The sequence below is a fragment of the Pseudophryne corroboree genome, chromosome 11 (genome assembly GCF_028390025.1).
Source record: "Pseudophryne corroboree isolate aPseCor3 chromosome 11, aPseCor3.hap2, whole genome shotgun sequence".
Classification (NCBI taxonomy): domain Eukaryota; kingdom Metazoa; phylum Chordata; class Amphibia; order Anura; family Myobatrachidae; genus Pseudophryne; species Pseudophryne corroboree.
In genome coordinates, this window is record NC_086454.1 from 103959819 (window position 1) to 103986698 (window position 26880).

At 43.0% G+C, this 26880-nt stretch overlaps 1 long non-coding RNA gene across 2 annotated transcripts in view; it reads right to left on the reverse strand.

The window, feature by feature from the left end:
• Window positions 1-26880, reverse strand: part of LOC134969000 (uncharacterized) — a 100537-nt gene that overhangs the window by 58441 nt on the left and 15216 nt on the right. Inside the window, exon 1 of one of the 2 annotated variants that reach the window (XR_010189366.1) lies at window positions 5804-5882. The exons of the other annotated variant lie outside the window; for it this stretch is intronic. This is a non-coding gene — a long non-coding RNA (uncharacterized LOC134969000). Of the gene's footprint in view, window positions 1-5803; window positions 5883-26880 lie in introns of those variants that run through there. 2 annotated transcript variants of the gene reach the window in all.

Genomic DNA, 26880 nt, shown 5'->3' on the forward strand with positions numbered 1-26880 from the left:
GCCGCACTGTGTACAATGGGGATACCTGCCGCACTGTGTAAAATGGGGATACCTGCTGCACTGTGTAAAATGGGGACACCTGCCTGCGTAAAATGGGGACACCTGCCTGCGTACTGTGTAAAATGGGGATATCTGCCTGCTGCACTTTGTTAAATGGGGACACCTGCCTGCGTACTGTGTAAAATGGGGATATCTGCCTGCGTACTGTGCAAAATGGGTACACCTGCCTGCCGCACTTTGTTAAATGGGTACACCTGCCTGCCACACTTTGTAAAATGGGGACACCTGCCTGCCGCACTTTGTAAAATGGGTACACCTGCCTGCCACACTTTGTAAAATGGGGACACCTGCCTGCCGCACTTTGTAAATGGGGACACCTGCCTGCCGCGCTGTGTAATATGGGGACACTTGCCTGGTGTAATGTGTAAAAAGGGGACTTTTTTATTTTTATTTTTTCCCCCTGTGGTGGGTGTGATATCAGACGAGGCCACGCCCACTGTAATGAGACCACGCCCGTTTTAATCAGGCCACACAGCCTTGTCGGGAGCGCGCGCATGCTTTTTTTCTGGCTATATGGGGGGGCACGCATTTTTTTTTTATAGCAATGGGGGGGGGGGGGCGGGCGCATTTTTAAATCTCGCACTGGGAGCCAAATTGTCTAGAAACGGCCCTGATACTATATATAGCAGTACGATACGGAAGGCCACTGCTGTGCCTACCTCTGTGTCGTCATTAAGTATACTATCCATCTACATTCTATACCTGTGGTGCATTTTAGTTTTGCAGTTTGCCGACACAGTGTCCACCAGTATACTATATATAGCAGTACGATACGGAAGGCCACTGCTGTGCCTGCCTCTGTGTCGTCATTAAGTATACTATCCATCTACATTCTATACCTGTGGTGCATTTTAGTTTTGCAGTTTGCCGACACAGTGTCCACCAGTATACTATATATAGCAGTACGATACGGAAGGCCACTGCTGTGCCTGCCTCTGTGTCGTCATTAAGTATACTATCCATCTACATTCTATACCTGTGGTGCATTTTAGTTTTGCAGTTTGCCGACACAGTGTCCACCAGTATACTATATATAGCAGTACGATATGGAAGGCCACTGCTGTGCCTACCTCTGTGTCGTCATTAAGTATACTATCCATCTACATTCTATACCTGTGGTGCGCCTCTTTTTTTTCTTTGCATCATGTGCTGTTTGGGGACAATTTTTTTGAAGGGCCATCCTGCCTGACACTGCAGTGCCACTCCTACATGGGCCAGGTGTTTGTGTCGGCCACTTGTGTCGCTTAGCTTAGTCACACAGCGACCTTGGTGCGCCTCTTTTTTTCTTTGCATCATGTGCTGTTTGGGGACTATTTTTTTGAAGGGCCATCCTGCCTGACACTGCAGTGCCACTCCTAGATGGGCCAGGTGTTTGTGTCGGCCACTTGTGTCGCTTAGCTTAGCCATCCAGCGACCTCGGTGCAAATTTTAGGACTAAAAATAATATTGTGAGGTGTTCAGAATAGACTGGAAATTATGGTTATTGAGGTTAATAATACTATGGGATCAAAATGACCCCCAAATTCTATGATTTAAGCTGTTTTTTAGGTTTTTTTGAAAAAAACACCCGAATCCAAAACACACCCGAATCCGACAAAAAATTTTCGGTGAGGTTTTGCCAAAACGCGTCCGAATCCAAAACACGTCCGTGGAACCGAACCCAAAACCAAAACCCGAAAAATTTCCGGTGCACATCACTAGTTCTATGATATCTCTGCAGTTGCATGAAACAATAGATCACTGCGGCTGTGGCTACTTTCATACGCTATAAGGGTTAGTTAAACACCTGATATTGGGGGTAATTCAGACTTGATCATATATGTGCTAAATTTACCACATCCACGATCACTTTCACAGACATGTGGGGGACGCCCAGCACCGGGCTAGTCCACCCACATGTCTGGCTCTGCCCGCCCCCCCCTGCACAAGTACAGAAGCATTGCACGGCAGTGATGCTTTTGTACCTGAAGAGTAGCTCCCTACCAGCGCAGCTCCTGCACACTGGCAGGGAGTTACCCATTGCTCTCTGGGTTGCAGCAGCTGCATATGATATCACGCAGCCACTGCAGCCTGCCCCCGCATGGTCCGGGCACACCTGCGTTGCCGGACCGCGCCTCCAAAGTGGCAGCTCTACGCTGCTGGCCCACCCCTTCCCGTCTAGCGAACGCCTCTGCCTGTCAATCAGGCAGAGGCAATCGCTGGGCTGAAATACCTATCACATCTCTGGCATGTGCAGGAACACTGCGGCGCCTGCGCATGTGCAGTTTACACCTGATCACACGCTGTACAAAAACGCACAGCAGCGATCAGGTCTGAATTATCCCTTTATTCAGATGTATTCAAAATGAAAGTGCAGTGCAAAATATAATTACAGGTACTCTGTAATATGTCACCAAAGAATATTAAGCTACATTGAGCTGTTTTATTTGCATATATTCAATTAAAACTGACAGTATGAAAGACTATCCCTATCATGACCTAAGCTCTTCCTGTTCTATTCTACTTCCAAATTAGCCCTATTTCTCTTCATAGGCTGTAATGAAGTGCAAGGTGGCTGAAGCTCCAAGATTCTGTCCGACCTTGTACTTTTTTTTAAAGTGGCAATTGTTTACAAGGTAAGACCAACCTGGCTTTGCCTTATAAATGATTGCCACTTTAAAAAAAAAAAAAACATACGAGCCCATCCGGAATCTCCGATATCTGGCTGTCTCACTCGGCTGGCCCCATGTGTTTGTGTGTATGTGTAGCTACAGTGTCGGACTGGGGCATGAAGGGCCCACCAGAGAAATGCAATCACAGGGGCCTCCTAAGGGGCATTGCCATATGCTGTAAGGGGTGCTGATATATAATCAGTACAGACACACTGACTAAGGGGTGTAATAATGGGTATTATAAGGGATGGGTGACCTGCTAGGCTGCTACAATCAGTAAGGGGGAGGCACTAATGTCATTGGTTGTAATAATAATTAATATAAGGTATGGGTGCCTGCATTATCTGTCAGTACCACCCCTACTGATTGTACTATATACCCCATCCTTTATAATACCCATTACTGCACTTTATTGTGTTATATATCAGTGCCTTTAGGCACTACAATCAGTGAGTGAAGCACTGATATACTATATAATTAATACAGACAATGACGAAGGGGTGTAATAATGGATATTATAAAATGTTGTTAGAAATGCAGTCAGTGACTGAGGGGGGATAATAATGAGTATTTTAGGTGATGGGGCCTGCTATAATCAGTAAGCTTGGGTCACTCATATACAATGCTGTCAGTGAGTGAGGGTGTAATAATGTGGTATGGGGACCTGATACATTCAGTGAGGGAAGTGGTGTATTAAGGGCCATCTTTTCGAATGGGCTCAATGGGCACTTGCCCATGGGCCTAGGAGTCTAAGGGCCCTAGGCTGATAGCTGTGGGTCCCCTTTTTACAGGGGTACCAGATTTTTGAAAATTGGCAATGGGGAACCGGAATAATCAGACTTCAAAGCAGTGGTCCCCATCTGAGCCTTTTAATGGCTCTTCCCAGCCAGATATCACAGGTTCTGTCTGGTTTCTGAGGGAATATTCCAAAAGTTGGGACTCTCCCTCGGTGGAGACTGGAAGCTTGTCACTGCTATGCCCAGAACCAGAGATATCAGCCTTCCAGCAGCTGGTCCCTGATTCAGCTCCACACGCCTGGTATGCAGTTTTATATGTTCTGATGGAATTCATTGGCTTCCTGAACTTTGATCCCCAAGTCCCCAGTACCTCCTAAAAGGTGGGACTCTTTAGTGTTTTATCTAATTGAAAGCTAAGAAATCTATATCCAGGAACTGGATTCTGGAGTCAAGCAAGATGCTCTCCGACCGGAAAATGATGAATATTAAACCCACTCCACTATCCATCCCTCTCCTGCATATTAAACATCCCCTACCATCCTTGAAGTCATGTACAGGAGCCCCTTCATTCCCAATGCCCCCTTTTACAGTTCAGTGTTTACCATCCTGCCCCATCTCCCACCATCTGTGCAGTAAAGGCGTAATTAGCAGAAATTACTGCTCCAGGTACTACATGCTGAGTGGAAGATAGAACACCCCTTACTGCCCATGTGACATCAAAGCTGCCCTCCACCCATACCGCTGGAGGATAGGTAGGGGTGGAGGGCAGAGGTGGATTTAAAATTTAAATCCACCTCTGATTCTACCAATGTTTAAAGAGTATATTATCTTCAAGTGTTAGAGAGTCGGCTCTCCATGGGATTTGAACGGGACCGACGTTAAATGACCCGGTTTTCCCATTCACACTGCCAGGTAACCTGGGTTTCTCCCATGTTCAACCCTGCTATTTAACTTGAAATGCCAGGGCACTTGACCCAGGATGTTTTTCAAGGACCCATTCACACTGAGCTGCCACCAGGGTAACATGAGATCTGACCTATTCAGAATATAGTAAAATCGGCAATGCTGGTGGTTGCAAGATGACAAAGAATCCATTGGTAGTGCAGTACCTGGCTGTCATTGCCTAAATTGAATACTTAACTACAGTATAAGTTCTGTGAGCCTTTAGCTAAATAATACTTCTTCCTGTGAGGTGTGTGCAGCCTTGGGCTGTATTCAGAGCTGGGTCTGGCATGGGCATTGTAAGGGACTATGGCCTCATTTAGAAATTGTCGACAACATGGTTCTTTACTTGACACCCCTATTTCTATCATTGTAACTGTGGAACAATGACTGGTTGGGGTCTATTGAAACCTCTTTGTGTTATACAATAAGTAATCAATTTATATAAGATACAATATACACAATATTGTATATGTACACAACATACAATATAACACAGATGGTAGGTTTGACTGTATTGTGGACATTGGCCCTGATTCAGAGATGGAGGTAGTGAGCATTAATGCTGCATTTTTGGTTACAGCAGCGATGCTCAAATATTCCTGAGGAAAAAGACGCCTCCTGCATGCAGCACCGACCCGAGTACTGCGTCTGATGATACAGCATCAGATCACCATCAATCGCAGTCCCAGCATACTCAGGCTGGAAACCGGAACTCCTGCTGCGGGGCCAGGAAATCTGCATCCAAACACGCAGAGCCTGGCACTCCTACAACATGGGGGTAACATATCCCCCGTTTTTTAGAATGGTTCCCTTTGCAGCCCTCACTCACCAGTTTATAATGGGTGAAGTATAAATGTTATGTGTGTAACAATAAAATATGTTGCAATACGGAACACAGAACAATTATAATGTTGGGAAATAACATGAACAGTACATCTATCAGTAATAACAGAAATATTAGAAGATGAATGACTGAATGTGTAACAGAAACAATTTAGGTGAGAAAGAGATGTAAAGTGTGCTATGTAAAATGTAAGCAGATAAGACTACTAACTAGAGATACCATGTAGCTGTGTGACCCTGTAATGTAACTTGTAGTGTGATAACATTATTATGTGACTGTAGACATGGAGTCTGTATTGTTCAGTGTGGCCCCTCCCAGAATACACAGACCTCCAACATACAGTAGGAGAGTAGGATGGGACTCCTATATAAAGACTCCTCTCACCTCCACTCCTCACTCACTCTCCTTATACTCTGTACTGACTCAGATCTGTGGCTCACAATGCAGCTAGCACTCATACTCACCCTCTGCTGCTTTACCAGCATCCTGTCATTACCCGGTAAGTCATGCTTCCATTAGTTGTATTGCTATATATGTGCATGAGTGTATACAATATATCGACTTACTGTAGTGCTGTCATTATCACATCTGTAGCAAAAGTTCTCAAACTCAGTCCTCAGAACTACATACAGTTCATGTTTTCTGGGGCTCTGCATAGCATTGCAAGTAGATCTTTTATGTGTCAGTGAGTAATGACTACACCTGTGCAGCTTCTAGGTGACCTGGAAAACATGAACTGTTTGGGGTCCTGTGGACTGAGTTTGGGAGCCTACTGTATGTTCTATAGCCGAGTTTCCCAAATGCTGACATAACAGTCCAGGTTTTAAGGATATCCATGCTCGAGTCCAGATGGTTAAAACATAATGACTGAGGTATTAAGTCACCTGTGCTCAATTATAGATATTCCTAAAACCTGCACTGTAATGACAGATTTGGGGAAACTGATCTATGGTATCCTAAGCTCTATCAGTGTAATGATATATGAATTAGTTATTTGCATGCTCATTTATTTATTACCAGTTATTTATATAGAGCACACATATTCCGCAGCACTTTACAGAGATTATTTGGCCATTCACATTAGTCCATGCCCTAGTGGAGCTTACATTCTATATACCCTATCACATGTACAAGTCCACACATTCATGCTAGGGTTAATTTTGTTGGGAACCAATTAACCTACCAGTATATTTTTGGATTGTGGGAGGAAACGGGAGAACCCAGAGGAAACCCATGCAAGTATGGGGAGAATATACAAACTCCACACAGATAGGGCCATGATGGGAATCAAACCCATGACCTCAGTGCTGTGAGGCAGTAATGCTATCCATTACACCATCAGTACATAAATGTAATATTGTGTTGCTCATTATACTGTAATATATTTTGAAGAGTGTGACCATTGCAAATAAAACAACTTGCATGTTTATGGGAATTAATATCTAGGATTAATCTACTTATACCCCTTTCACACTAGCACTAAAGTCCTGGGTTTTTTTTTACACATGAATACACATCAACCTGGGATGTTTGTGTGTGAATGCAAGCTACCTGAGACTAAGTACCCAACCTGCTCTTTAGCAGGATCGTGGCTGAGACCCTGGAAATTGCCGGGTGCAAGATCCAGCACATTCCTGGCTGTGATGTTTGAAAGATGCATCAGGTATACAGACATGTTTGTCTTGTATATACTGCGATAGTAAAGCACATTTATATGCAGTTTACATGATAACTCCACATACAGTAGATACAATAACAAAGACTTTCTTATTGAAGTGATGACACGGGGAACAGACGTGTGGGAGCCCCCAGCAACTACAGAACAATCTTTCCCCAGTCACTGCACTTGCACTAGACTACCCATAACTAATCCATCTCCTTTCATTGTCATTTGGGGCCAGATGAAGATTTGGGGCCAGAGTTAAGGACCGTATTCACGGCCCAATTTGGGGAGAGATGTGTGATGAGCGAACTGCTCAGCACACATCTCTCCCCTCACTCAGCACAGTGCGAGTGTGCAGGGGGAGACGGGGGTCCACGGTGGCCTGTATGCAGGCCAATCTAGCACTAGCGATAGCGATGCGCGGGGCTGCACATCGCTATCACTGTGGGGGTAAACACGGAGAGATCACTGCTTAAAATCTAAGCAATCTAGTCAGATTCCTTATGTTTAAGCAGTGATCGCTCTGTGAGTACCCCCCCCCCCCCTTTAGATTTGGATGGGGTGTGTTCAAACTGAGATCTAAATTGCAGTGTAAAATAAAGCAGCAGTATTTACCATGCACAGAAAAATCTAACCCACCCAAATCTAATTCTCCCTGCACATGTTACATCTGCCCCACCTGCTGTGCAACATGGTTTTTCCCAATTGCTAACTTTTTTGGTTTGCTAATAACTCTGAATAACCCTTATCGTTGTGACAATGGGAACAAACTCAGCTTTTAGTTTAATCACATTGTTCACATTTAATTTTTATATAAATGTTTCTACCTAAGAGGTAATGTTGGTTTATTAAACCATCTATGTTTTGCTATTCATTTATTTCTCAAATATAATTTGTGGTGGGGGTGTGTACTGCCCAAACCATACCCTCATATAACTGCATTACTTGCAGCTGTCTTTTGTATTTAATTCCACAGTGTCACATGTCATTTGCATAGTAGAGTTGGAGCCCACTGTTCTCAGGGGTTCACTACGGCTGGCCGGCGGTCGGGCTCCCGGCGACCAGCATCCCGGCGCCGGGAGCCCGACCGCCGGCTTACCGACAGCTTGGCGAGCGCAAATGAGCCCCTTGCGGGCTCGCTGCGCTCGCCACGCTACGGGCACGGTGGCGCGCTACGCGCGCCACACTATTTTATTCTCCCTCTATGGGGGTCGTGGACCCCCACGAGGGAAAATAATTGTCGGTATGCCGGCTGTCGGGCTCCCGGCGCCGGTATACTGAGCGCCGGGAGCCCGACCGCCGGCAAACAGAAGACCACCCGTTCTCAGGCAGGTCATGTGATGGGCGGGGTAAGCATGCAATCAGAAAGCATGCCTGCTAAGAAATATTGTAATGTGATAATAGAATGAGAGGTATTTATAGAAATATATATACAATATTATCACAGAAGTAACTGATACAGGTGACTAATGATGGCTTTTTCTTACCCTATAGTTGAGATCAACAACAATGGATGTACTGACTGTCCAGGTATGACCATATAAAACAGACATGTGTTTGATGTGTGGGATTATAGTTGGTGATAAGAATGTCTAATATTGTGCTACTGTATGTTATTATTATCCATTCAGGCTCATACTGGCAACATGTGTGGTGTAAATATATTTATTGTGTGTGTAGACATAGGTTACATAAAGGGCACTTAAGCTGTGTATATACTATACAATTATCTGGCAGATTATTTGTCAGATCTGGCTTTTGGAATTAAAATCTGTTGTTCAAACAAATTGGTTAAATCACAGATTTAATCAATTTGTATGAATGACAGTTTTTGTCCATTTTCCACTGTTTGGAAGCAAATGGTTGATTGTCATTTGCTCTCATTCATTACCAGCTTTTCATTCCAAACAGCCAGATCTGGCAGATAAATGTATAGGGTATGCCCAGCTTTAATCGCACATGTACAATCTAAGGTGCCAGGAATAAATTAATAAATAAGATGAAATTGAACAAAAATACATAAAATGTAAAAGCAACATTCAAATTCTTTCAGAACCCGGTCACTTTAGGTTGATCGACAAAAAATACTGAAAAAAATGGTATTTTAAGCACCTACATGGCCACACAGCAGCGTGTGCCGGGCTGAGGGGAAGAGCTGCAGCTGCTGCTAGGTAAGAGGGACCAAGGCCCCCACTTGTCCCCTCTATCAGACCTGGGCCCAGGTAATTTGTACCCTCTCACCTCTGCACCACTGCCGATAGGTCTCTAAGCTGATTGATTGATATAATGTATTTTATCATGCAGATAATTATTTCTAACAAGGCAAATTAGCCCATATATACTAATAAATAACTGATATCTAGGCAGTAAGAAAAGACAGCAGCCAGGGGTCTTTTATAAAAATATTATTACACTTGTTTTTTTAATAGCTAGTGTGAATTATAAAGCGCTATGGAATATGCTGCATTATATAAGAAACTGTTAATAAACAAATTAGCACTCTTAAGGCCCATACACACTTGACGATAAAATGAACGACGTCGTTCATTTCAGCCCTCATCAACGACGTCGCTCATTATATCGTCAAGTGTGTATGCATCCGACGACCACCGATGCGCGGCCCCGCGGGACGTTAACGACCCTCGCTTATCTGTGGAGCATGTATGCTCAATTTCCACTATGGTCATTACCGACCAGAGACGTCGTTGAATGTGTATGGTGTGAAAGACCAACGACCAACGACCAAGCCACTGTTCACCAGCTCATTATTTTAATAAACTGTTCAGCTTGGATGCTTCAACGATGAATGGTCTATGGTCTTTGGTCTTTCGTCTTTGGTCGTTGGTAGTGTGTATGCTCATGTCGTTTGCTCAGCTGTTCAAGGGAAGTTCAAGGGAAGTCGTTAACGACGGTCGTTAACGATGTGTGCATCGTCAAGTGTGTATGGGCCTTTAGATGGAGTTGTTTGCATTGTACTTCATAAACAATTACTGCTCTTATGTCATTCTATAGATTTACATTGTTGCCCAGGTAAAAGTTCAGATGAAATGGTCCAATTCATTCACTTTTAATAAAATTGATCAGTAATATTTTCTCCAAGGCCTAAAATCCCAGAATACCCATTTGTAGCAAATGGTTATACACTGACCATTTATCAGATAGACTGCAATGTGCCATTCTGGAGCTGCACACATCACGGATATGTTCTCAGATGAACCCTGGTGCACATCACCACTAACTGAATCAGCCTCTAAGTATCATTTTACAGTGGAGGAACATTGTCAGCTCTGCACCATGTGGTATAGTAAAGGTGGGTACTCACATAGCGATATTCTACGCAATCTGACTAGATTGCTTAGAATTTAAGCCTGATCGCTCCGTGTGTACCCCTTACAGCGATAGCGATGCGCAGCCCCGCGCATCGCTATTGCTGCTGCTAGATTGGCCTGCATGCAGGCCAATCTAGCGGGTCGCTCACTTCACCCGCTGGGTGAAGTGAGCGGCCCCCCATCTCCCCCCGCACGCTCAACACAGATCGCGATGTGCTGAGCGGCGGGAGAGATGTGTGCTAAGCGGTTCGCTCAGCACACATCTCTCCCACATCGGCCCGTCTATATGGGCCTTTAGAATAGTCACAAAGTGCAGGCCCAATGCTTCACTGGATAATGGCTGATGTAGATTTTATGTAATAGAAACCTTCCTACGCTCAGATAGACCATTGACTGCAACCATATCTTTATTTTTGTAGATAATGAAGACAAGGGATCAGGAGTAGATCCAATCATCAAACCGGAACAAGGCAACACCTTTATGGCACGTGACCAAGGCGATTCTTCTGGAAACTATTTTGCAGACCAAGGCTCATCCACAGATATTCATGGAGACCAAGACCAATTTGCTGCATATTTTCATGATAACCAAGGCCAATTTTCTGGATCTCCAGTATAGGAACAATGGGGTTTAGTGATATAGAGGGAAGATTGGTTCTGGGGAGTATTTGTATAAAAATGTAACAATTTGGTTTTTAATAACCTGGAATTACAGTATAGGACTAATAGGGTCTGTGGATATAAAGGGAAGAAGGATTCTGGGGGTCCGGAGACTATTTGTATAACAATGTAACAGTTTGTTTTCTAATAAAGAAAGAAACCTACACCTATCTGCATAAGGTTTGTTTGTAACAAAGGGCCTGATTTGAAGTTGGGAATGCACTGCAGGTGGGGCAGATGTAAATTGTGCAGAAAGATTTAGATGTAACAAGGGGCGTGCCAAAACTCAGATCTAAATTACAGTGTAATAATATAGCTGCCCAACACTTGTGGACTACATGCACCCCCAACCTGCTGCAAAATAATCTTGTTCAAACTTATTTCTACTTAAACTGTTTGCAATCTAGTACTGCAGTATCACAGAGTACCTAGGAAATTGCAAAAAAAAAATGTGGGGCCCTCAATGGTATTTTGACAGTTAACACTCTTCAAAATATGAAAGGTTTTATAGCTTTATATTATAGTTTATTGTATTTATTTATAAGATATATCTTTATATTGTGAAGTGTTATTGTCAGGTGAGATCCAATATCATAGATTTTATAGCAGAGGCATAAAACCAGGTTTGTGTTGGTGTTAGACCATGCTGGATTAGAATAATCCTAATGTTAAAACACAGACAAAATAACTATTTTTATTGCAAGGTAACAGTCCCTCATTTTGAGGTCTATTTATTAAAACCACTTAACTGATGATTTTTCCCTTCAAAACAGTTTATAACATTGGGGGGGGGGGGGGGGTTGTTTACATTTTATTTAATATAGTTTAAAACATTTTTTTTTTAAATATTTAAATATTATATTATGCACATCTGCAGAACGGATCTCCTCGTCAAAAACTCGGGGAGACAGTGTGCCGGCGCAGTCACATGTGATCTGACCATGCCAGTTAAGTGGTTAATTATCAGGTTTTAGACTTGATAATTATAATTTCTTATCACTTAGAAATTATGTACCACTGAGATGTGTGAAAGCACACCTGCAGGCACAGCCAAGAGATGCCAAAGGAGCCCATCTGTGTGATGCGCAAAAGTAATGTCATCTATGTATTTCATGCTGTGGGGGTTGGTCACCCTACTGTACATGAGTGGTCAACAGACATTAAGTACAGCCTCCCATGCACCATTTTCTCACTAGTAGTAGTAATGTCACTTCCCAAACACACGTATCATCCATCCCTGAAATAACACTGAGGCTGAGGAACAAATCAAGAGCCTAATTCAGACCTTATCGCCGCAGCAAAATTGTTGTCCCACGGGCAAAGCTATATGCACTGCAGTTGGGGCAAATATAACATGTGCGGAGTGAGTTATATTTGGGTTGGTTATTTTGTTTCTGTGCAGGGTAAATATTCAGTGGCGCATGCAGGGGGGGGTTCCGAGCACCCAGAAACCCCCCCCCCCTCTCCACCCCAAAAACAATTATTTATTTTTTGAATTTCTTTTTTTGCTGCATTTTGCGAGCCCAGTATTATTAATGGCTGTCTAGTGTCCTCTGCAGCCTGCTGTCTTCCTGGTGGCACTTGTAAGTGCTTAATAAAAGTTTACTTTATTTTAATTACACATACATATAAACACACACACACACACACACACACACACATATGATATACAGGCGGAGTATCCCTTATCCAAAATGCTTGGGACCAGAGGAATTTTGGATATCGGATTTTTCCGTATTTTGGAATAATTGCATACCATAATGAGATATTATGGTGATGAAACCTAAATCTAAGCACAGAATGCATTTATGTTACATATACACCTTATACACCCAGCCTGAAGGTAATTTTAGCCAATATTTTTATAACTTTCTACATGAAACAAAGTGTGTGTACATTCACACAATTCATTTATGTTTCATATACACCTTATGCACACAACCTGAAGGTCATTTAATACAATATTTTTAATAACTTTGAGTATTAAACAAAGTTTGTGTACATTGAGCCATCAAAAAACAAAGGTTTCACTATCTCAGTCTCACTCAAAAAAAGTCTGTATTTCGGAATATTTGGATATGGGATACTCAACCAGTATATACATGTGTATAAATACACGTGTACTCTATGTGTGTATATATGTATGCATGTTTAATATGCTGTGTGTATATTTATATATATATATATATATATGTGTAGATATGGTATATTTATATATGTGTAGATATATATATATATATATATATGTGTGTATATACACACACACACACACACACACACAGACACAAGAGTTTTACGGACTCAGCATATACTGGGTCTTCTCCCGTGCTTGGCTTCTCCCAGTCCTGGAAACCCCCCCCCCCCCCCCCCCATGCAAATCCTGCATTTGCCACTGATAATGGCTGCTTTATTTTTACACTGCAATTTAGATTACAGTTTGAACACACCCCACCCAAATTGAACTCTCTCTGCACATGTTATATCTGCCCCACCTGCAGAGCACATGGTTTTGCCCATTGGAGAACAATTTTACTGCTGCAATAAGGTCCGAATTAGGCCCACAGAGTTCAAAGAACAACCTAGAGGAGAGTCCAAGAGTGTTCAAAAGCACTACGCTGGCCCGGCAACAGGGGAGTTCATGGAAGACAATTGCACTGGGCTCCAAGATTCTTGGTATTCCAGATCACATACTGTGCTGTATTCAGCAGGGTGCAGGCAGAAAGAGGGAGACTGGCAGGCAACACATTAAAAGTTGTTGTTTTTTCCACCAGGGTTGCATGATGTCATAGAAACATAGAATTTGAAGGCAGGTAAGAACCATTTGGCCATCTTGTCTATCTTTCTAGGGTGTGGTTATTAGGGTTAGGGGTACAGTTGGATTAGGGGTTTGGGTTAAAGTTTTGGTTAGAGCATTATTGTTAGGATCAAGGTTTGGATTCAGCACTTAACTGGCAATAATGTATGTGATATGACCGCAGCCAATAGTGCATTACTTGGCAATGTCTTAGCACATATGATGGGTAGCAGTTGATATAACGACAGACACAATAACAATGGCCATAATCCCCAACAGCCATTGATCAACATTCAAAATACGGACATGGTCAAAATACAGACATTCATTACACCAACATGTTCAAAATGCCGACATGTCAAAATGCCAACATACGTTTTTAAAGAATTTTTGCTCAAAAACAGACTTGTTCATACTTTACCATCCCAGTGGACCTGGAGGGGCAATATAATAGACTTCATCCTGCTGTAGCCACCCCTGGGAGTGATGCCGCAGTCTCTCACCACCGGCATCACTCCCAAAATCATGCCCTGAATTTAAAGTGGGAATCATACACCGGAAGTAAACATGTGATGATGGGAACATTTCTCCCCTCCCAGCACAATTATGCTGATCACTGCATATGCAGAGATCAGCTACAGCAGGGGGTACTGATGATCAGTCCTGCCCATGACCCGCACTCAGACATGGCCCTAACCGATTTGGCAAGACTTTGGTTAATGCCCCCTAGCAGATAATCCCACCACAAACCTTAGTGTTTATATGCAGATAGGGTGGCATGTTGACATACACCCTAGAACCAGGGGGTGCATGATGACATACATACAGTGCCATGCAGGGCTATGGTGACACACACTGCAGCCTGGATGGGGGTGCACGGTGACATACACACTGGGGCCTGGAGGAGGGTCACTGGTGCCTGGGAAGATATATTGTCATACACCCTGAGGCCATGGTGACACACTGTGACCTTGGCATGGTGACATATGTACATACTGGGGTCTTGGAGGACATGGTGACATACATATTGGGGCCTGGGGGCATGTTGCCATACCCACTAGGAGCATGGGACATATGCTGGGGCCTGGGTGTATATGGTGACACACATACTTGGGATTTGGTGGGGGAATGGTGACATACACTGGGGCCTGTGGGGGGAATAGTGACATATATACAGGCGCCTGGTGGGGATATGGTAACATACACACTGGGGCTTGTGCATGATGACATACACCATGGGGTCTGGTAGGACATGGTGGCATACATAATGGAGCCTGGACAGGGATATGAAGACATCCATATTGGGGAGTGGTTGCAAGGTGGCACACTGGAGATTGGGGGGCAGAAACAGGGGGGAATGGTTACTCTACATTGTGACCAAAGACAGTACAATATGGCACACACTGTATCTTGGTTGGGGGGCATGGATACATACACAGTGGGAATTTGTTGGGTACAAAATGACACACACTAGTTTGGGGAGGAACATGGTTACATACACACTGTGACCTTGTAGGGTACAAAATGACACACATAAGACACACGCACACTGTAGCTGTTAGGGAGGTCAACATGGTGACACATACAGTTTACTGGAGCCTGGAGGAAAGAAGAGACAGCTACATTGATATAGTAAGCAGCATTGCTAAGACTAAATTGAGTACACACTGGTGAAGCTCAGACCAGAGGATGCAGCTTGTTCACAGATGTGGGTCCTTACCGGCACTCCCATAGGCTTAACCTCCATTATTTTTCCATTGGCCCGCAGCAGGTAAAAGGAACAGTGTTCTCCATGACTGCTGGAGCCTGCCCTTACTCCTCATTAGCTCCTGCTCCACCCACGCCATGCCCCGGCATCCACACACTGGTCACCATGGTGGTCAAATCAGTATGTCAAAGTAATTAATTGGGTGAGCAGGTGATCAGTCACAGTGCCTACTCTACCCCCGTTCCACTCCTGCATCAGCCAAAGGCTACACTGCAATTGTTCATAAAAAAATAAAAAAAACTTTTTAATACACTTTGCCACCAGTGAGAGACAGGCTGGTCCTAGAGTAGGGATGCCCCTAGGCATTCCAAATGATAGGCATTTGCCTATAATACCTACAGTGTATGTCTGGCTCTGCCCAGTTTATGCTGCACTCTGCAAAGAGATTAGGGGGACTGGCTTCCACAGAAGTGGGGGGGAGTTGGGGGGGGGACAACCTTTGGCACTGGGCGTGGGGTAAGGAGCGGGGGTGTGATGCTCCCCAATTTTTTGGCTGGTATATTATATATAAAATCTATAAATTGGAACATGGGGATTGGGGTCACAAAATATTGGGGGCCCACTGACATTGGGAGTGAGGGTATGGGGGATCTGTTACCAGTAGGGTGTGGTGGTTATAATGCTGGGAATTATTTTGCTACTGGATGTACAATTTCTTCTTGGGGGAAAGAAGTATTTTACAATAAGGGCCTATGGACACGGTGGTGTGTTAAAAAACACCCACTAAGTATTTATTTTTTAACAAAATATTTCAATGTATTTTTCTAAATATATTTTAAACTTTTTTCAATGAAAAAAAAAAGACAATATCTAAGCAGTTTCTGGAGGGGGGGATAAAAATCAGAATTGTGAGGGTTAGGATAATAATGTTAGGATTAAGGGTAAGGATTAGGGTATTAGTGTTAGAGAAATAGGATTAAGGAAGTGGATCCCAAACTTTTTTGAATCACAGCGCCCTAGAGCATCATAATTTTTTTCACAGCACCCCTAGGCCAAACGTTTCTTGTTGAGAAATTTAGAAAGAAATATTAAATTCAGTAAATTGTGTTTATATGTCATCCTTAGGTTCAGTTATGTAGTGATGGACAGGACTTGCTTATATTTGTCCACATATTTTATGATTGGAAGCCACCAGCACTTGTTTTGTCTATTAAAATTGGCATAAATAATTTGAATTGGTCCTGGACCACCAACTCAGGGCACCCCTGCGAGTGTCCCAAGGCACCTCAGGGTGACACGGCACACAGTTTGAGAACCACTGGATAAAGGGTTATGATATTAATGTTAGGATTAAGGGTGATGGTTACAGTATAAGGGTGAGACGGTATGTGGACAGATACTCATGGCTAGGTCACTGAGATTCAGCTGGGGAGTGTCCCGGGGGGGATGCGGTTATGTGACTGGCAGTTGGGAGACCGCCGGTCAAGATACCAGGATCCTGAACAATGCATAGCCCACTGGTTGGCATGCTGACCTACAAGGACTATTCCCACTTGTGGGTGTCCACGACACTCAGAGTGGGAATAGAACCTGTGGCATGTGCAGCGAGCCACTGAATCCTCTAAGTGGCGTTGGTATGGTGACCGGTGGTGGTCTCCCGACTGCCAGTCACACAAACCCAACAGGTCCAGGGTGAAGAGCGGAAGCTATAGGGAAAAACCTAAAACTATCAGAGGTGTAGCAAGCCTTATCTCCTTGCAATGTCCAAGCAGGGTGCCCAGAAAGTAGTGTCCAGGATATGTAGAAAGCAGGTGTTTGAATTAGAGAGAAGCCAAAGCAGTTCCTTCAAAGTAGCTTTAGAGAGGTAGAAATTTCAGGTCTACTTTTATCTTGCTGTTTCCCATTTGTTTAACTCATGTATAACTCTAATAATGTTGTAATGGGTGGTCTTAATTTTGCCGGCTGTCGGGATCCCGATGCACAGCATTGCATGGCGCATGTAGCACACCACCGTGCCCGCAGCGAGCCCGCAAGGGGCTCATTTGCACTCGCCCAGCTGTTGGTATGCCAGCGGTCGGTATGCTGGTGGTTGTATGCTATCCGCCGGGAGCCCGGCCACCGGCATACCATACTACACACGTTGTAACACACACATCCCTGCTCCCACAGAATTTATTTTCCAAAATGTATTGCTGAATTATCAAGCTTTCAAATTCTACAGCTATTATTTACTTCTGTTTAAATTTAGTTGAATTTTGTTTGCCCTATGCTGATGTCCTACCTACCTTCTCTCCTATCTGCTGCATCATGGACTCCAACTCAACTGTCTCTTTCTTTCTCTGGAATTCCACACTATATGTTACACCTTTATAAATCACTCACCCTGCCCACTGTAACCGCCTCACCTGGTACTGTCAAGGGCAGGATGATCGACCCATGGAAATTTTATGCAGTGATTATCCCATTAGTCCACTTTTCACTTTATCCTTATATTTACCAGTTCCATGTATTTCTTATTTGAACACTGCAACCAACAGGCCTTTCAACCTCATGCAAACTCATCAGTCCATTTAAACATATGTACATATGTTTCTCACATCCTCATGCAGTCTAAGAACAGTTGTTATATCATGATTTGCTTGCAACTCATGTATGTTTTTTGATGTAATGTTTTGCTTGTAATTGGCATTGCATGTGTGGGGAAGTTGCTCAGTGAAACATAGTTTATTATTGCATGCTGTCTGGTGTTTACCTCCTTTGATCGTTTGGCCATTTATGGTCAGGTGTACTATATCTTTACATTTAGTGAGGTGTAGTCATGGTGTATATGACAGAGTCTGATTCCTGATTAGTAAAAGAAAAGAAATACCAAACACTGAGCAACATCACCAAACAGGTAATTTCAACTTTAAACTTGTCATTTATTTTTTACGGTCTGGCAGGGCCGGCTCTACCATTAGGCAGATTTAGGCTGCTGCCTAGGGCCGCCTTCCATTGGAGGGCGCAACTGAATTCATCTAACAAAAAACTGAATGATATGAAAGTGACCTCCTCCTTTTACACTGTGCTGGCCACTGCTGTGAGTCTAGTCAGGTACAGCCACCACTATCAGGCTGTACCACATAATGTCTCAGCGTTTCCTCTGTGCTGACATGTGTAACATAAAGTGATGTGAAGGCACATAGGGGAGGATGTAACTGTGGATCCGGGGCACCTCTACAGCCGCTTCTCATAGCCCTGATGTACCTACCTCCTCCAGGCCCCTAGATCCCGGCTCTCAATCAGCAAGCAGCAATTGACTACATGTCAGCTCCCAGCAGCATTGCTGTAATGCTGCTGCCGCCTGTAAGAGGAACCAATTATCAGGGAAAACAAGGAAACAACTTTTAGGTAAGTAACCCATGGGGGTTCTGCAGGACCACAGACAGTGCAGATCTTACAGCCTGATGGGTGGTTTGCACCTGTAAACAGCATAATAGGGAAAACACAGGCACTGGGGCACAATGCAGTACATGTGGAGGTAGGGGGATCAGTAATGAACTTATATATGGGGGAATGGAACACAATAAGGAGCAAACAACTATATGCATCTGTGTGTATATGTGTGTATGTATACACATATAATGAAATATCCCCACCAGACCACATATGCGGATGCATATCTCGGCATTTAGTGAAAATGTGAAATTGGCATCAATGTATTATATAATCCTTAACATGCCGGATAGTTTGTGTACATAGGCAGAAAAAATGGTCGCCATTCAAGGATTTGAAAGTGAAAGTATACATGCGAACAAAGTCACAAAATGTTGTGACTTTGATTACAATATACTTTTTCACCTTAAAAGTCCTTGAGTGTTGTCCCTTTCCTCTGTATATGTATAATGATGCAATTCACCCCAGCCCACCTAGTCGCAACCTGCATCTACCCTCCGAGAGGTGGTGGTTTTTTTGTTTTTTTTTGCAGGTTAGGGGGTGCCAGGCTGAAGCTTTGCCTAGGGTGCAGAGAGACCTTGCACTGGCCCTGCTGTCTGGACATGGCTACTAATAACAGATGCACAGACAAAATTCTTAAAGCTATGTGTGCAAATGCTAGGAGCTTAGGAGACTAAATTCCAGAGTTAATTGTGATAATGACAAGGGAAAACCTGGATACTGTGGCAATTACAGAGTCATGGTGCAATGAGAATCATGACTTTGACATAGCTATACCAGGATACAATTTATTTAGGAAGGATAAAATGAGAAGAATAGCAGGAGGTGTAGCAATGTATGTGAAAAAAAGCATAAATGCTACTTTAATATAAAAAATTGAATACAAATTTGAGGCCCTTTGGGTCCCCATAGAAAATTTACCTGATGTTAATTGGGAGAGGTCTTTTGCAAGTTCAGCTACAAGTGGCAAGTTTCTAAATTCCTTACAGGAAGCTTCTCTCAAGCAATTGGTAAGGGAGCCCACTCGCAAAGACTTAATATTAGATTTAATTCTTACATATGGTGACAGGATATCAGACATATATGTGGGTGAGCACCTGGGATCCAGTGATCATCAAGCAGTATGGTATAGTATAAAGACAGGATCCAACTCCTGTCACACAAAAACCAAGGTGTTGAATTTTAGAAATGAGGAGATGTTTAAGTGATTCATTGGCAGACTGGAGGAACTTGGGAGTGCAGGAAAGATGGGAAAAACTAAAAAGTGCAATACTAAGGGCAACAGACCTTTGTATCAAAAGGGTTAGGAAAAGCACCAGGAAAAGGAAGCCAATGTGGTTCACAAAAGTAGTATCAACTAGTGTGAAAGCAAAAAAAATGGCTTTTAGGAAATACAAAGACTCAAAAGAATAACGACAAAGAGGTGTATCTTGATAGACGGAAGGATGCTAAGAAAGTGATCAGACGTGCAAAGGCAGAAGCTGAGGAGAAAATGGCCCAGTCAGTAGATAAAGGGGGCAAAACTTTTTTTTTTAAGTATATAAGTGAAAGGAGAAAATCAAATGGAGGAATAATAAGACTTAAGACAGAGAGTGAGCATTTGGTGGAGGGAGACAAGGCAATAGCAGATCACCTAAATAATTATTTTTGTTCAGTATTTACTACAGAAGGAGAAGGGAAGGGGCCACAGTGAAGTTGCAAGGACATTCATAAAAATAAGGTAGATGAAAGTACATTTACAGAGGAGAAGGTCCTAACAGAACTTTCAAAACTAAAAAAGTGGATAAATCAATGGGGCCAGATGGGATACACCCAAGGATAGTAAAAGAGCTAAAAGATGTGCTGGTGACACCTTTAACAGAATTATTTAACCAGTCACTAAATGCAGGTGCCATTCCAGAGGACTGGAAAAGAGCAATGTAGTCCCACTGCACAAAAGTGGTAGCAAGGTAGAAATAAGTAACTACAGACCAGTAAGCCTTACATCAGTAGTAGGGAAAATAATGGAAAAACTATTAAAAGAAAGACTTGTGGAATATCTTAAATCAAACAACTTACAGGATCCAAAACATCATGGATTTACTGGTGGAAGATCATGCCAAACAAATCTTATTGACTTTTTTGACTCTGTGACGAAAATAATAGATCAAGGGGTAGCTGTAGATGTAGCATATCTAGACTTTAGTAAGGCATTTGACACTGTCTCACATAGCAGACTGCTAAATAAACTTGAAAGCATAGGGGTGGATTATAAAACAGTTAAATGGTTAAGAACCTGGTTGCAGGATAGGAAACAGACAGTTGTAGTAAATGGAGTGCAATCTATGGAGGGAAATGTTACCAGTGGAGTACCCTAGGGATCTGTACTTGGACCAGTTCTCTTTAATAACTTTGTTGGTTACATTGCAAATGGTATTAAAGGGAAAGTATGCCTTTTTGCAGATGATACAAAGATATGCAACAGGGAAGACATGCCAGGAGGGGTAAAACAAATGATTGATGACCTAGGTAGGCTTGAGAAATGGTCAAGAATGTGGCAACTACAGTTGAATGCTAAACAATTCCAAATCATGCACTTGGGTCTCAAATACCCAAAGGCTAAATATAGCATCAAGGGTACTATAATGGAAACTACTGAGGAGGAAAGGGATTTAGGAGTCACTATTTCAAGTGACTTAAAGGCAGGAAAGCAATGCAACAAAGCAATGAGAAAGGCAAGTCAGATGCTTGGTTGCATAGGGAGAGGAATCAGTAGCAGGAAAAAAGTAGTAATAATGCCACTGTATAGGTCATTGGTACGGCCCTATCTGGAATACTGTGTCCAGTTCTGGAGGCCATATCTCCAGAAGGATATAAATACATTAGAGAGTGTACAAAGAAGGGCAACTAAAAAGGTGCATGGCCTACATCACAAAACTTACCCAGAAAGGCTAAAAGATCTTAACATGTATAGTTTGGAGGCGAGAAGGGAAAGGGGGGACATGATTGAAACTTTCAAATATACCAAGGTTCCTAACAAAGTTCAGGAGGGAAACATTCTTCAAAGGAAGAGAAGTATTAGAACTCGAGGACATATACTGAAACTGGAGGGAGGCAGGTTCAGGGGAAATTTAAGGAAAAATTACTTTACAGAAAGGGTAGTGGATAAGTGGAATAGCCTACCATCAGAGGTGGTAGAGGCTAAGACGGTAGAGCAATTTAAACATGCTTGGGATAGGCATATGAATATCCTTACAAAGAATTAAGATTCAAAAAGGGAAGCGATTTCCTAAAGGATAAAAAAAAGGGGGCAGACTAGATGGGCCAAGTGGTTCTTATCTGCCGTCAAATTCTATGTTTCTATGTAACATAGTGTAAACAACATGGCTTCCTCATCTGGTGCTCTGTGTAGAATAAAAAATGTATGGTTTGGATGAACTTGCAAGGATCATGCCAAGCATTTTATCTCCTCCATTATGTAGAAAAAAGTTTATAGAGAACTAGTTCTCTGGTGGTATGCCAATTCCACCCTCCTGGCGCTAATTTTAAAATTAATTATAGAATAATACAAATAGATACAATACACTGCAGCGTGTGTTTCAAGACTTGGTTAGTGTCTTCAGCATGTATAGGTAAAGTGTAAAATGAAAACACCGCGCTGTGAGGTATCTATTTGTTATTTCAATAAACCAAATATAAATAATCTAAATATGTAAACCTATATAGTGGCTGTATATATATCAGAGATGAGGTCGGGAGACTTCCGTAATTAGCACATAAATAAATTTATTTCATAATACATGTTAAAAACAAAAACTAAAATCCTAATGTAATATGCATGCATAGCTTTCAAATCAAGAACAAGAGGAGATTTTCCTGATCAGCATGTGTCTTATTATATTGTTAATTTATTATTGATTCATCCTCTAAATGTATATGCAACAGTTAGGTTGCTAAAGTTCTTGATAAGCAGTATATAGCAACTGTAGCAATATGTCCTTTGCACCTGGTCCACACAGGGTATGATTACTTTGTATGCCGGCGTCCCGGCTACAATGTATACATTTCAAACAGGTAGTATAAACACTGCTGTATAGTTACAAAAAAAAACTCTTTATATCAGGCGCTAATATTAATTGTTATAAAAAAGCCCTTTTGGATATAATGAAACTCAGCTGCAAAAAGTTAATGACCTGGGGTTAACAGGTCAAATAAATTACACTGGACCACCCAAGTGCAATTAAACACAGAACTCCAATTTATAATAACTCTTGCGCTATAATTATATAATTACAAGATATGACTGACAAGAATAACAGACTCCTATAAAATTAAAAATATATTTAATATTGTATGAATTATCATGTATCATAAAACAAGACCGGTCTTAAAAGTTTAAACATCAAAAAATGACAGGTATATATACTTTCTAATAAATGGAGGTGGACTTTAAGCATAATCTGTGCACAGAAGTGTAAAAACAAACTCTATAGCTATATGACTTATTTGATGAAATAAAAAAATTAAATCAAGTGTAGCTGCTGGTAAGACCCATATATTAATTGTTTCCAATAGATAGTCACTTTGTGTCAAAGTTCTTTAGGATATAAAAATCCAACATATAACGATGAAATGAATAAGAGCCTTTTGTAACCGGAATCTTACGTGAGGTGAGAGCAAGTGGTATCAGCAGAAGTGCATCCCGACGACCACCACAGTGGCTTGTAGCTGCGGGGAAAAAGGCACCAGCAATGGCGCCCACTGTGACTTAACCTGCTCCGTCACGATGAGGAAGCCCCTGTGGGAGGAGCGAAACGTGTCAGAAGCTGATTTTGTTGGACCCCAGCTGGAGTTAGACCCGCATCACGTACCGGCTGTAACATTCTTCTGCCTGGTCATTTGATTTTTGAGTGGAGAGGAGCCGCTTACCGGTGCCCGCAAACGGCACGTAGAGGTGGATATCCGTGGAGCATCGTGACGGAGCAGGTTAAGTCACAGTGGGCGCCATTGCTGGTGCCTTTTTCCCCGCAGCTACAAGCCACTGTGGTGGTCGTCGGGATGCACTTCTGCTGATACCACTTGCTCTCACCTCACGTAAGATTCCGGTTACAAAAGGCTCTTATTCATTTCATCGTTATATGTTGGATTTTTATATCCTAAAGAACTTTGACACAAAGTGACTATCTATTGGAAACAATTAATATATGGGTCTTACCAGCAGCTACACTTGATTAAATTTTTTTATTTCATCAAATAAGTCATATAGCTATAGAGCTTGTTTTTACACTTCTGTGCACAGATTATGCTTAAAGTCCACCTCCATTTATTAGAAAGTATATATATACTTGTCATTTTTTGATGTTTAAACTTTTAAGACCGGTCTTGTTTTATGATACATGATAATTCATACAATATTAAATATATTTTTAATTTTATAGGAGTCTGTTATTCTTGTCAGTCATATCTTGTAATTATATAATTATAGCGCAAGAGTTATTATAAATTGGACTGCTGTATAGTTACCGCTGTTCCCTTTTGGTGAAATAGCGTCTTTATCCCTTCTCACCTGGTGGTGAGGCTGTCACCGCCCCGGGTGATGTGTACTGGGGTAAGATGTCCAGAGAGGTGAGATAGATCACATGTATAGTGCGCTCATCAGGAAGGCTCCGTTCGCTCCGTTTGTTAACAGCCCAATGACGGCAGTGATGTAGTAGTCTGCGGCTGCAGGGGCACGGCACCTCACTCAATGGATACTGCAGTGGGATAGTGACAAGCGGTAATTCAATATGATGATTCCCGTAATGGTACACCAGTGCAAGGGTACTTCAGGAGCGTGGCATAAACGCGTTTCGTCCCACAATGCCTTGGGACTTCCTCACTTCTTCTAGAGAATAAATCAATAATAAATTAACAATATATTTATTCACATGCTGATCAGGAAAATTTCCTCTTCTTGATTTGAAAGCTATGCATGCATATTAGATTAGGATTTTAGTTTTTGTTTTTAACACGTATTATGAAATAAATGTATTTATGTGCTAATTACGGAAGTCTCCCGACCTCATCTCTGATATATATACAGCCACTATATAGGTTTACATATTTAGATTGTTTATAGTTGGTTTATTGAAATAACAAAATAGATACCTCACAGCGCGGTGTTTTCATTTTACACTCCTCCATTATGTGTCATCAATTCCAGGCATGGCCTTTTCTGCCCAGTGAATTGCCAGGTGGAAGTAAGTCCTGTCTCATCCCTCCCACAAAGTAACCTTTACAATATGCCGAACGTGGCTGGCTCACCTGGTGATCAGTATGATTTTCGATGGACGGGATGCCGGCGGTTAGAATACGGACAGCAGCATCCCATCCATCATAATCCCGACAGCCCACCAGTAAGTCCCCTATCCCTCGTCTGCCCCCTATCCTAACCCTCCCTGCTTTGTGCCTAACCCTCCCTGCTTGATACCTAATCCTAACCTCCCCTTCTATGTGCCTAACCCTCCCCTCCCCGGTCCCTAACCCTAACCTTCCCTTATATGTGCATAACCCTCCCCTCCCCGGTCCCTAACCCTAACCTTCATGGCCCTGCAGCCTAACCCCCTTCTTCTGTCTAAACCTAACCCCATGCGGCAGTGCAATTGGAATGCCAGCTGTTAGTAATGTGACACCAGCATCCCGTGCAGCATCGGTATCTCAATGTCGGCATTGCCTCCTACTTCTGGGATCCCGGCATCTGTATATCAACCGCCGGGATCCCATCTGTTGGAAAGCTAACTGCTTCCCCTCACCTGGTATGTTTGTGGATGGGATAAAAAATACATGTAACAGATGGTTATGTTGGGATCCTAGCATTAGGTCACTGCAATCACCCCATTTTGTGTCATCTCTTCTAGGTGTGACTGATTCTACCCCGGGTGCACCCAACATGACTGCCTCTCCTGGTACCTTTCTTGGATTGAATATATAACCCATAGACTGTATTACCCAAAATGACTGCACCAACCCTGCATAAAGTGTTTTTCTACTTGCTGTAATACTTTCTTATTTTCTGTTATTTATGGATCTGATTGCATTTGATCATGATACAGGATTACTTACTGTTCTTAATGCTAGCCATACATCAGAACAATATCATTCCAAACGATAATCTGGCAGTGCATAGGAACAAATGATAACCAGCCATTTGCTGCCAAGTGAAAAAAAAAATAAGGAAGAAAACGGTCTGGCCAACTAGTCAGGAAACTTAAACTTTTTTGATTTTTCTCAACTAATCATTCTAGTATAGGGGCAACTTTCCCTCTAACTGAAAGATAAGTAGGTGGATACTGACCCACCCCTAGAGCAGCCAGCACCATACACTACCCTCCCCAGTACAGCCCCCAGCAGCAGTGATAGCACCTAGTTATCACTACCCCAGAGCAGCCAGCACTGTACACTAACCTCCCCAGTACAGCCACCAGCAGCAGTGATAGCACCTAGTTATCACTACCCCAGAGCAGCCAGCACTGTACACTACCCTCCCCAGTACAGCGACCAGCAGCAGCAATAGCACCTAGTTATCACTACCCCAGAGCAGCCAGCACCATACACTGCCCTCCCCAGTACAGCCCCCAGCAGCAGCGATAGCACCTAGTTATCACTACCCCAGAGTAGCCAGCACCATACACTACCCTCCCCAGTACAGCCCCCAGCAGCAGCGATAGCACCTAGTTATCACTACCCCAGAGCAGCCAGCACCATACACTACCCTCCCCAGTACAGCCACCAGCAGCAGCGATAGCACCTAGTTATCACTACCCCAGAGCAGCCAGCACCATACACTACCCTCCCCAGTACAGTCACCAGCAGCAGTGATAGCACCTAGTTATCACTACCCCAGAGCAGCCAGCACCATACACTACCCTCCCCAGTACAGCCACCAGCAGCAGCGATAGCACCTAGTTATCACTACCACAGACCATCCAGCACCATTCCCGGGTTCACTACGGCTGGCCGGCGGTCGGGCTCCCGGCGACCAGCATACCGGCGCCGGGAGCCCGACCGCCGGCTTACCGACAGTGTGGCGAGCGCAA